The sequence below is a fragment of the Macaca thibetana genome, chromosome 6, assembly GCF_024542745.1.
Source record: "Macaca thibetana thibetana isolate TM-01 chromosome 6, ASM2454274v1, whole genome shotgun sequence".
NCBI classification, from domain to species: Eukaryota; Metazoa; Chordata; class Mammalia; order Primates; family Cercopithecidae; genus Macaca; species Macaca thibetana.
The window spans coordinates 130,478,488-130,491,568 of NC_065583.1; the positions used below are offsets into that span (position 1 = coordinate 130,478,488).

Below are 13,081 nucleotides of genomic sequence, written 5' to 3' on the forward strand. Positions count from 1 at the left end.
ACATTATAAATACATGTCAATTCTTAATATATTTTCATTAATAACTACCGAAATTGATAAATTAAAAAAAGTTGTAGTCTCCAACTTAAAACAAGAGTTTTGTTATTCAAATAAAAGACACACTTTTGACAACATTTTAAAATTAAAATAACTCTTAAGATATGTTAATGATAACACAGATAAAAGATAGGAAATAAATTATAATTCAGAAACATCTTATGTGAAATTCTGAGAATAATGACAGTAACACAAACAAATCTACCATGTCAACTCCTTTGCTGCCTTTATTTCGGTTCAAGCCTAATTCATTTTTTTATTACTTCCGGTGGAATGTAAGTTTATGCTTGTGTCCTCTCTGTCATTTTCTTATGTTCATTAGGAGGAAACACAGTCTGTTATGCCTTCAATACCCAACTTTTAATCTCTTTTAACCACCACCAATATCACTACACTAATTCACAAATAATTGCAAACCGGGCCAGATTCAAGTGTCTGCAACCTAGTTTCTGGTGTCCGGTCTTCCAGGTCTTTGTGTTTAGAAGGGCTCTGTTCTTAATGTTTTGCTCTTGAGAACATGATTTCTGAATAATTATTTTAATAGAAGCTCAACATTTTCATTTCACATTGGGATCCCAAAATTATATAGCCAGGCCTGATTGCAAACATTTTCTATATGCTCTCTTTGCTTCTGCTGTTGTTCCCACTAGACTCAACAGAACAGTCAGTGAAATAGTCAAAACTTGTTAGATAACGCCATTCATTTATGTAAAGTCCCCTGATGACATCGAAGTCCATATTTTGATCTGTAAGTTCTTCAATGATATCTCTACTCTCTTAGCTCTTTTATTCTCCTACTATTCTCTCACTAGTTATAGTTGACTCAGACACTAACCTTCTTGCTGTTCCTAGATATCCACGTACTACCAAATAATTATGTCTAAATCGTTGCGTTTGTTTTCATCTAGGTCTAAGACATGAATTCTCAATCTGGTCTTTATCTTTCCCAAGAGAGCAAAAATTGATTCTTAGAGGCCAAAAAAAAAAAAAAAAAAAAAAAAGATTTTAGCTATTACAGCTATTAGTAGTTCTCCAGTGTTCAACCCAACCCAACAAAATCTTATTTCTTAGGATTTAATTGTATTTGTGTGTACTGGGGGAGATGGAGTTAATAAATGCCTTGAAAGCCTCCTAAGAGGATAGTTAATGAATATTGAAAAACATTGGTTTCGAATATCCTCCAAAAGATATTTTAAAATATTACCTCACTTTGTTTTTGTTTTTGTTTTTTTGGAGTACACTGGCGTCATCTCAGCTGACTGCAACCTCTGCCTCCAGAGTTCAAGGATTCTCCTGCCTCAGCCTCCCAAGTAGCTGGGATTACAGGCGCCCGTCACCACGCCCAGCTAATTTTTTTTTTTTTTTATTTTTAGTAGAGACAGGGTTTCACCATGTTGGCCAGGCTGGTCTCGAACTCCTAACCTTGTGATTTGCTCACCTCAGCCTCTCAAAGTGCTAGGATTATAGGCATGAGCCATTGTGCCCAGTTTCCTTTGGGTTTCCTACTTAAAAGTCACCTTCTCAATGGAGCCTTCCCTGGCCATACAGTCTGCTCTTCTTTCCACCTACCAGTTGCCAACAATTAAATTCCCCTTTCTCTGAATTTTTTTTTCATCCTTACATTTATCGCAGTGTAATCAATTTTATATTTAATTTATTTGTTTAGTGTTGGTCTCTTCAATTAGAATATACTTTCCACTGGAGGTAAGCTCTTGCCTGCTTCAATTACTACTGTATCCCCAGTGCCTACAGCAGAGTCTTCTATATGACAGGTACCTAGGCTGTATCTATGAATGAATGATTTAAACAATTAGACAGAAATAAAATGTATCTAATGTATAGTGAGTTTACTGAAAATAGCTAAAATACTAATAGCATCAACAAATTGAGTCAGGTGTCCTTTCACTAATAAAAATATGAACAATATACTGCAAACCAAAAGAAAGTTTTTTCTTAATTGGTAAAATAGTCACGTTAAAGACTTTATTTCATTTAAGCCCTGATTTCACATAAACTACAAGAAATCAAAATATTTGTGTAAAGAAATAAGGGAACCATCCTTATTTTGATCTTATCATCTTCATTTGTTATAATATATGTATACCTGTATATGTAGATATAAAACATGTATTAATATACAAAGTCAAATGCATAATTATAGAACTTAAATTTTCCACTTTAAATGAAAGTGATTATTAGATGCATAATACTTTCCTGATGGACTCATAGAGACACAATGGTTCAAAGACAATTGTTCAGCTTGGCTTTCACCACATTCTAAAATTCACAATATCACGCATCGAAAATGTATTGAAACATCAGAAGAATTGGCAATACCGGGCTCTCATTCTTATATAGCAGCACCAGCATGAAGCTGAGTAGCTGCTGCAACATGCTGAAGAATTTCATGTTCCCCAGTTTGCTGCAGTATGTGATATCTACAGGCTCTCTCCCTTCTGGACAACTGCTTAAATGCTCTCTCTTTTTGTTTCTCCCCATGATTCTCTCATTGCCAGGTTGTGTTTTCATTACTTCCTCTTACCAAGTATCCTTCTTCTGTCACCCTTGTACTTCGTTTTGTTTTTATTTTTATTTTTTGGCACATCATGCTACTCTTACAGTAGACCAGTCTATTTGGTCACAGCCCTTGTATCCAGATCTTCTGCTCTAAATGTTTGCCTCTAAAAAGATTCCTGGCTATAATTTATTTCTTATTGATTTAATTATTTAAATAGAGATGAAGTCTTCCTATGTTGCCCAGGCTGTCTCAAACTCCAGGCTCAAACCATCCACCCGTCTCGACCTCCCAAAGTGCTGGGATTTTAGGTATGAACCATGGTACCCCTAGCTGTGATTTATAATCAAGAGCTTGTTTCAAGCATGGCATGTTCCACCATTTTTTTGTTTAAATTTTTCTGTCTATTATGCTGCATCAAGCAAATCCTATATTACAAAAATTATGCCGAATCAACAATGTCCCCAACAGCAATTATGTCTGAAGTACTGATTTTTCATTGAGGATACCCTTTTATCATCATTACTGTATCTTATCACCCTGAATAGATAAAACTCTTTAAGTAAAGGACTTCTATTTTATGCATTTGGGACAATAAAGATATGAGCGGAAATTAAAGAAAAATAAGTTAAAAAATCAAATCTGCCAAATCTCAAGATTATTCCTGAATAAACTAAAAAGTGGATGCATTTCTTGAAAAACACACTTAAAATCATGAAAGAATAAAGTTCAAAAACCTAGTCCAAAATAAACAATATTAAAATGGAAAGTGGGGCCTATAAGATATATAGAATAATCGTAACAGAATTCTGCAAGTCTAGACTATTTTGGGAAAGAAATGTACATTTGCCTATTATGAAACATAGAAGTTTCATCATCTAGTCCCGTGTAAAAACAAACATTCATTGGATTTTCAGATTTTAAAGTTTTCAATGTATATATAAAATCATATTGCCAATCCTTTATAAACCCATACCCAACATAAAATACGTGACTTGCTGATTTGGTAGTTCATTTTTCACTGGGTATAACAAATGTCTCTTGCAAAAAGTAGTTTATATTTGCTGACTTAAAAACAAACCTTATGATTTGTTCTGCATTTTACAAGTTTTAGCTCACCTAGAATTGTTTAGATTTCTGGGGAGCTTGTTTTGTGTTCCGAAAATCTTCTCAGGGAGGATCAACCACACCCATTCTTCTAAACCTTTACAATCTGATTAGATTATCTTCCCTCTCTCTTGTAAAGTTTTAAGTAAATGCCCTTTTAAGCTCAACCATTAAAGTAGAAATAGTTTAAATACACATGGTCACATACCAACCACAGATAAGAAGAGTTTCAGGAGAGATTCAAAATAATACAACAACAAAATATCAGGAGTTTAATTCTTAGGGAAATTATCAGAAAAGCTTATCTTTTCTTACCTGAACTGATAATATAATATTGATTACACTGATTTAAAGATGTAAGGAATGATGATAGAATATTAACTATACATAAAATAGAAGAAGTGTGTCTTTGATTTGGTTTTTAATCAAGTCTTGTTCTTCAGCACTTCTGTGAATAAAACATGTGGCAATAAAAGGTTAATTGTTATTTATAAAATATTTTAAAATTTTATTGTTATTTGCTATGCTATTAAGGGAGAAATTTTAAATAAACACTTTATCATCATATTAATCTGAAAATATTACATATTTGTTGCTACTTTAGAAGGAGAACATTCTTATCTGCATTTTAAAAATTGAAACAGGACTTTTGAGATAAATATTTATTGGCAGACTTTAAAATATTCAAGCAGGATTCAGTTTTCTGCTTTACACTTTCCAGTTATGTAACCTTGGCTTGTTAAGTTATGTAATTTTTCTAAGCCTCAATTCCTACATATAAAGAATCTATGATAAGCCCAGTGTCTGACCTAGAGTAAGTATTTCATAAATGGCAGTTTTTTGTTTTCAAAAGCTTTAGAATAATGTGTTTAATGGTGTCCAACAACCAAAGAAGAACATTTCATTAGTTTTCTTTCTTTTTCTTTTTAAAATTAATGTTATTTTTGAGACAGAGTTTAGCTCTGTTGCCAAGGCTGGGGGGCTACAGTGGTGTGAACACTGCTAACTGCAGCCTTGACCTTCTGAGAGGGCTTGACCTTCTGGGCTCAAGTCATCCTCCTGCCTCCGCTTCCTAGGTAGCTGAGACTACAGGTGCATGCCACCATGCCCATTTTTAATTAATTGTAGAGACGCCATCTTGCCAAGTTTCTGACTCTGTTCTCAAACTCCTGGGCACAAGCAGTTGCCTCACTTTGGCCTCTCAAAGTGCTGGGATTAGAGGTGTGAGCTACCATACCTGGCCTGAATTTGAGTATCTGCAACATCTCTGTATCAGTTACAATTGTGTTGAGGTGTAGGTAACTGGTGTCTCACAACAGTAGTGTAAAGTAATTAGGGTCTCATTTCCACCATGTGATTATAAGTTTGTTTTCCAAGATTGGTGTGGCCACTGAAAGAAGTATTCAAAGAATACAATCCAGTGATAGAGACACAAGATGCAAGAAAGAACCGTTTACCCTGTATCTTGAACTGTATGTCCCAGCATGTCCTCCATCACTGACCTTATAGAAAATAAATAAATAAATAAATAAAGTCTCTGTTTACTAAGCCTTTTTAATTTTTATGACATTTAACTTCCACCTTCTTGAATGTAGGTATCTTAGTAGGAAAACTATATTGTTTTGCTTTCCTATTAAATTGGTGCAATTAAAATCATGTCACCAGTTACAAATATAATTAACATGTGTATGAGCAGTATGTCAAAATAATAAAGGTCACTGGATTGTATGTTGTGACAGAGGACCAGAGAGTCAACACTGGGAAGAGTGAAGGCAATAAATTTGTGCTGTAATCTTTGCTAAGCAATTTGAAACTGCTTTTCACCCTACCAACTAAGGTAGATAAAGAAGAACACGGACTAAATGAGTAGATGCTTACCAAAAGCCAGGACTAGTGTTGATCTGTTCCTGCAAAAGTACAAAGATGACACTTAGCTGTGATTGGGACTACCCCATGCTTGAGTTTGTGCTATTCCACTATCATCTGCCATGATCGCCCTGTTTGCGCATAGGACATACTGCTGACTGGAGATATGATCGTGGCCACACTGCTTGCTTCTTCAAATCTTTGTTGGGTGCAATAATTTCTGCAATTCCTCATTAAATAGGGCATTACACCTGATTACTGACTTGGCTGGAAGGAAAATTTAGGAGCTTTTGCTTGACCTTTCCTACCATAGGAGCCCTTAATCCCCAAGGTAGCAGAATCAACATAAATTTTATTTCAGGTGCTAAATACACCATTGCAGTTATATATTTGCGAACTAGGAAAATAACAAAGCAGTGGTTTCGGGAATCCATGAGACTCGTTAGGAGATGAATTTTAATCCCCGCTCTGTTTATCACCTGAACCTCATGAACCCTAATTCTAACGAGAGACTGCTGATGGCTCGTTGAGTTCCATGGTTTCAATTGCAGCTGAGATGTATAGTATGTATAGATGAAAGGCAACCTATAACACGCAAAGGTTCCCATCTCTTGATACATACATTTTGTGCAATCTCCTATCTTAAGTTTTCTTTCTTAAGGCTCTTAAATGAGCCTCTTTACTCATTTCTTACGAACAGAATATGGCAAAAGTGATGTGATTAACTTTTGTGATTAGGTAACAAATAATTTGTGACTTACATCTTAGATGCCTGCTCATACCCTCTTGCTTGGTCACTATAAAGTAATTAAATTACCATATTTTTTAGTTGCCCTGTGTAAAGGCCTGCATAAAAAGAACTTAGATAAGTTTCTGAAACAGTCAGCAAGGAACTGAATTCCACAGTACAAAAGCCCACACAACGTAAAATCCTGTCAACAACCACGGGAGAAATGGCTTTTGTATTTCTCTGACTGCTTGCATGGTGTTTCATTAAATATTTAACAACCAGAACTGTGCATATAGTTCCAGAATGAATCATAGTTGATATTTTTATTTATATTTTGGTTATACCAACAAATAAGACAAAAATAAAACAATAAGGATACATGTGAGATCTTCTTGCATTCATTACTATCATTTTTGCTAAATTTGACAATAGTTTTAAAATATTCAAATAGTTCCTCAAGTATTTTTGTGCTCCCTACAATTTAAAAAGTATCAAGATACTTTAAGCAAATCGAGAAGTGATTTGTACCATTTGTGGTGTTCTCTCACTGTGGCTGATTTCAGGCTACCAATTTCATTGATCACAGAGTTGAAAAGTTATATTTAGTAGCACAATACTTTTTAGTATTTCTTCATCACCTGAACAATAGATATATCAATAATCTGTAAAGCTTAGATAATATCAAAATGTAATAAATTGTTGGAAAATATGAGTTTTGGATATTTGTTTTTTTTGAGGTTAATATTATTTGGATGTAAGTTTATACAATTAAACTTTTAATAATGCTTTAGTATTACAATTGTCTCACATAATTTCTGAAATTTTATATTGCTGTCAATCCACAGAGGCAAATGAACCTTCAGCCAAAATTTAGTTCTGATGTCAAGACTGATGATGTCATACATACCAAGAGGGTATGAAAAAGTTTATTACACACATAATGAGGCTTTCTGGGAAGAGTAGGGCAGGTTCCCAAGCAGGCATAAAACAGGCTTAAGAGAACAGGGAAAGTAGATTGGTTTGGCTGACTTTTTTGTTGTTACGGGCTTGGGATGGGGTGAGAATTCCCTTACACAGTCCAAGGATTACGTTGCTTGAATTTCTTTCCAGTGCCAATGAAGACAGCATCCAAAAGTTTTTCTCAGCTTACCCAGATGTGGAACAGAAAAGGAAGGGTAGTTGGTGAGGCCTGAAAGCTGTCAGCAATGACACATCAAAATAATGTCAGACTCCTGAAAATCGGTTTTCATGGTCTATTATGAGCCAGCTCCAGGACACCATAGCTTGTGTATGAATTCGCAAGATTATGCAGATAGTCCAAAATCAAAGATAGGTTTTGAATCTGTCCAATTATCATTAAAACTTTTGCTCTACAGGCTGAATTTCAAGCTAATTAATCAACTACTTAAGGTTCAATTAATTTTATTCCTTTTGTGCAACCAAATTTCACAATTTTTTTAAGAGTCTAAGTTTTCTATAAATACCTCAAAAATATAAAGTAGCTTTTGTGTTCTGGGGTAAGAAAATTTTCTAGCAGTGTCAGGATAATGATTCAACAAAAGTTTTCAGATTCATATTCCCTAAGCTTAGATTAGCTTTTAAAAAATAAAATAAAACAACTTCTTTGTTTGCCTTCAAAGCTATCGATTTATTTAATTGTTTTAAGCATGGAAATTGGCTCATGTATAGTAAATTAAAGTGTAAATTAAACTTGAACCTGAAAATGCAAATGTTCAACTTCTTATGTGGGAGAGATTTATTTTTAAATTTTATGTTGTTGACCCAGTTCAACTTACATACATATTATTCAGATATATTTTCCATTATATATTGATTATGCCCAACTTATTTTAACTTGATTTGCATGTTACAGAAATAATATATTTAGTCAACCAAATAGTTTATTAGAGTACAGGTTAGATTAATATTATTTTTTAAAGGGCAATATATCACATTAAATATAAAAGGTTTGAATTATGGTAATTAAATTATGACAACTACTTTAATTGCAACTTATATTAATATGGCACTTATTATACAGAAAAATACAGAACAAGGAGCCACAATAAATTAATTCACAGAAGGAGTTATCTTTTAATTAAGACAATATTTATTGAAATTCTAGAGAAACATGAAAAAATAGAATTTAGAGTAGTTAAAAACATGAAAGGATTTTTTTTCTTAGAGATCAATGTTTTAGCATGCGGTGTTTAATATCTATCTTCCCAAATTAAATTCATACAATCTTTTTCTCTGTATATAAGAAGGAGTCTCACTCTTGCACAGACTGGAGCGCAGTGGTGTGCTCTTGGCTCACTGCAACCTCTACCTCCCGGGTTCAAGCGATCCTCCTACCTCACCCACCCTAGTAGCTGTGACTACAAGCACTTGCCACCATATCTGGCTCATTATTGTATTTTTAGTAGAAACGGGTTTTCACCATGTTGGCCAGGCTGGTCTCGAACTGCTGATCTAAGATGATCTTCCCACTTCGGCGTCCCAAAGTATTGGGATTACAGAGGTGAGCCACCACGCCTGGGCCCAGTCATTGTCTTTTAAAATTAAACTCAGAAAAGAATTAGAGACATATGGGAGACAAGAGATTGGGGGATAAGTGAAAGCACATAAGCATTCCCAATATTTAATAAGTATTAAAAAATTCTTAATTTCAGAAATACATTTTATTGCCTTCTTCCCCTACCTCTAAAACATATGCTTATTTGACTGTTAGTAACAATATTTGCAAAAGTGTTAGCATATTCATTTATTTCTCTGTTAATAAATTATCTCAAACATTGCCTTCAAAATAATATCTATTTTCATAATCGACTGTATTCTAGGGTATCATCCACATGTACTTAAATCCACTTGCTAATTATAATCTTGTTTACTTTTCTTTTGTAAATTAGATTAATTTTTTTTTTCCTATCATTGTTAACTATGAACTAATAACATTCTGTTAGTTAATTAAAGTCATATTATTGGTCGAATGCCATTGCAGGCCATAAATTACCAGAAATGTAATTTTTATATAAATATATATGTGTATATATATATATATATCGCTCTCTTAAAACAGTAGTGTTCATTTGATACTACTTACATTCACAACAGCAATAATGCATACTTATGATATATCTGCTGATCATTAGTACACAATTGGATTTATGATCAGAAAACTGTCTAATAATTTACTTTACATATTACTTTTCAGTATAATGCCAGAAAAAAATTACCCAATATTAACTAAAAATATGCATCATTATGCATGAATTCCATACATAGATAATAAATACGTAAGATTTAAACCTTATCAAATTTGTCAACTTAAAGTTAATTTTCTTTTCTTTTTTTGCTTTTTATGCACATTAGAATACTTGAATGCTTTTATGAAAATGCATGAAACATATAAAAATATTACTTTAGCAAGTAGGCCCATAAAATATAATATATGTAACAATTTTGTGTAACATAACCTCAAGCATCTATAAACCAATGATATTTACTTGGAGGTAATTGGGAATTGTAACAATTTAAATAAATTCTGTCACTGTTCCAAGGCTTTATGCAAGAAGAGAAATTTTTACTTCTGTGGCAAATCATCTTCCTTGCTGCCAATAAAATTATCAAGTGTGAAGAGTAACTAGATTATATTTGAATATGTTAAAAATATTCAGATAGACAAAATTAAATTGTATGTTTGCATATGTCTAAATTATTGTTAAGAAATTCAGTATATAAATTCCAAAGAGTGAGAAAGTTTCTCCTGTGAGACAGAAAAAAAAAAAAAAAACCTCTTGAAATTTACCTCATTTAAATTCCACTAGATTAAAGGATGGTTTTAAATCAAACATGTATAAATATGTAATCAACTCTCTTTTAACTCCCCATGTTCCTCACATATTTTCAAGTGATTTAATCAATACTTGGCTAGATGACAGATGTTAGCATCAATGAACCATATGGTGTTATTAGTATCTGCAAATAGACAACAGAATAATAACAATTCCATACTGAGCACCAATTTCTTAAATTCTAACTTTATAGTTGCTGACTTTGAAGAGGAGTTATTAAAGGCAACATTTTGGTTAAAAACTCACTATACAAAATGATTTTTAAAAATACAGCATTCATATTTAAAAAAAAAATGTTTATGAGCAGTCATGATGCAAAATATGGAGGATTTAATTATTCCTGGGTATAATCATATTGGTACTAAAGTACCCCCAATAATCTGAAATCTAATATAAATATGTCATGAATGCCTTGGCACTTCCTTAAAGTACCTAGGAAAAAGTTTCAACATGACAAACATTTTTTAGAGCTGTGTGTCAGAAATAGAGGATCTGATGTTAGCATGGCAACTTGGTTAAGAAATAACGACCCTGAGTATATTATTAGGACATAAGTACATATAAAGAGTTTATTCTCTCACTTATTGTTCCTGTCGAAGTAGTAATCACTGGAGCCCAAATAGAAAAATTGTTTTTGGAAAAGATTTCCTGGTGTATGTGACCTAATTTGTAAGTATGAACTGTTCAATAAAGGACAGTATGTGATTTATTTTTCCCCGTAAGCAAACTGTCCCTTAAATTTTTCATAAATCTCACATTTCCACAAATGTAAGTTCATGTCCGAGAGCACAATTGTCATTCTAAACATTGTTACAAATCAAATTTAATAAATCACATTTTTCTTTCCTACCCAACTGGAAGAATTGAAGACACGAATAACTTGATTTTCTTTCCAGTGAACTTTGAAAGTGAAGTGGAGAGGGAAAAAAATGTTCTTTACTCTTTTTTTGGAGTTGAAATATCTCCTAAGAAGAGCTTATACTCCGTCTCTCCACATGAATCTTATATTCCATCTAAACTCTTCTCTTGAAAAGTAATTTACAATTATTTTGTCTTTAAGACACTATAATAAGTATGGAATGTCTTAAGATTTATAGTCTCTACGTGAAAGACTTAACATATCCAGAGAGTCAATATTGCCAGATGCCAAGAGTAGTTGAGACTCAAAGACCTGACCTAACCTAACATAATTCATGGGAAAACTGAATTATGTAGTTAAACGGGCAGATATAATCACTTTAACATTTGGAGATAGTAATTTCTAGTATTTTAAAAAAAGAATTATAATTTCACTTTAAAACAATAGAATCTGATTTATTAGATTTCTCAATATCCCTTGAAGAGAGATTTTTTGTTTTCGTCTATTCAAATACTAAGGAATATACAATCACAATGAGCTTGTTCTTATCAAGATTTAATTCACTTCCTTTTATAAAAGGATAATCCCACCATGTCCCTTTCTTTTAATGTGGTTTAGGACATGCTAACCCCAAAATAACACTTTGGCTTTTAGGAAAACAGCAGAAGCAGGAAGGTCATATTCTGACCTTCTCTTGCCCTTCTCTCCTGAAGAAAGTCATAAAAGAATTCTAGGCCCTTCCTCCAAAGTAGGTCATTAAGACTTTCATTCTAGACGTACTCTTTCTATACATGGGGAGAAAGAACATCCTTATTCTCGAAGACACTATGTTGCCTGTCTCTATGTCCTTCTATGCCCTCATTAAAATGACAGAACTAGGCCAGGTGTGGTGTCTCACGCCTGCAATCCCAGTACTTTGGGAGGCCGAGGCAGGTGGATCATGAGATCAGGAGATCGAGATCATCCTGGCCAGCATGGTGAAACCCTGTCTCTATTAAAAATACCAAAATTAGCCAAGCATGGTGGTGCACTCCTGTAATCCCAGCTACCCAGGAGGCTGAGGCAGGAGAATCACTTGAACCCAGGAGGCGGAGGTTGCGTGAGCCGAGATCGTGCCACTGCACTCTAGCCTGGGCGACAAGAGCAACCCTCCGTCTCAAAAAAAAAAAAAAAAGGAAAAGAAAAAAATAGAGCGAAATCCTTTAGTGGTTAAGAAGGTTTAACCCATTTCTTGGAGAGAGAAAGATAAAATGTCATCCTGTTGATGGTTAAATGAGAAGCAAGTCAGCAGCAGCAAAGAATATGTATGTGGGGTTTGCAACTTACAAAAAATCGTGTTGGCAATCCAGGCAAATTCTAAACTCACAGGCAGGACTGATATGGGATCAGAACTGTGGAGCTAAATAAAAGGTCATATACACAGCAATTGCATCCCTCATTGTCCCAAATGCTCTCCCCTAACGAATCTTAACCCTTACTCAAAGTGAATTAGGGTACACGACTCCTATCGCCAGAATTAAAGAAAAAATTAAAATGAGACTATTCTCTAAAATAAATAAATAAATAAATGACTCTGTGGAACTTAGAATTTTAGGGTACAATATATTGTATCAACAGACTGTTATTTATTTCTTGGCATTCCCTCAAAATGGGTTTATTCCCTCAAAAGGGGTATATTGGTCTTTCCTGAAAGGTTATAAACCTTTTCAAATTACAATTTTATATGGTTTGTTGTTTTTTTCTAAGCTCAAAACCTTTTCTTCTGTTTTATTTTTTAATTTTCTTCCATTTTTTTTTGTTAATCTTGTTGATTTGCTTTCTGATATATATATTAAGCATACATCATTTTCTAACATCAGTTCCAGAGTCTAAACATTTTATCTCTATATCCTTATTGTTTAAATGTAGAATTGCTTTTCAGATTTACCCTCTACATGACTACATTTTTTAATGTTGCAAATTTTCTTCTATATTGTTTTTAACATTATTTTAATTTTGCTTTTTCTTTTGCTTTTATGCAATTTGTTGTCTTCTTATTCATTTCTACTGTATCTTCTTTTGCTTCCTCTTTATTTCAACATATCCTATATTCC

At 33.4% G+C, this 13,081-nt stretch overlaps 1 long non-coding RNA gene across 1 annotated transcript in view; it reads right to left on the reverse strand.

Annotated features, from left to right (window-relative positions):
- Positions 1–5,136: 5,136 nt before the first annotated feature.
- LOC126956884 (uncharacterized) overlaps positions 5,137–13,081 on the reverse strand; it is a 40,055-nt gene continuing 32,110 nt past the window's right edge. The window contains exons 2-3 of the long non-coding RNA XR_007726523.1: positions 5,558–5,586; positions 5,137–5,181 (exon numbers count right to left, since the gene is read on the reverse strand). This is a non-coding gene — a long non-coding RNA (uncharacterized LOC126956884). The remainder of the gene's footprint in view (positions 5,182–5,557; positions 5,587–13,081) is intronic.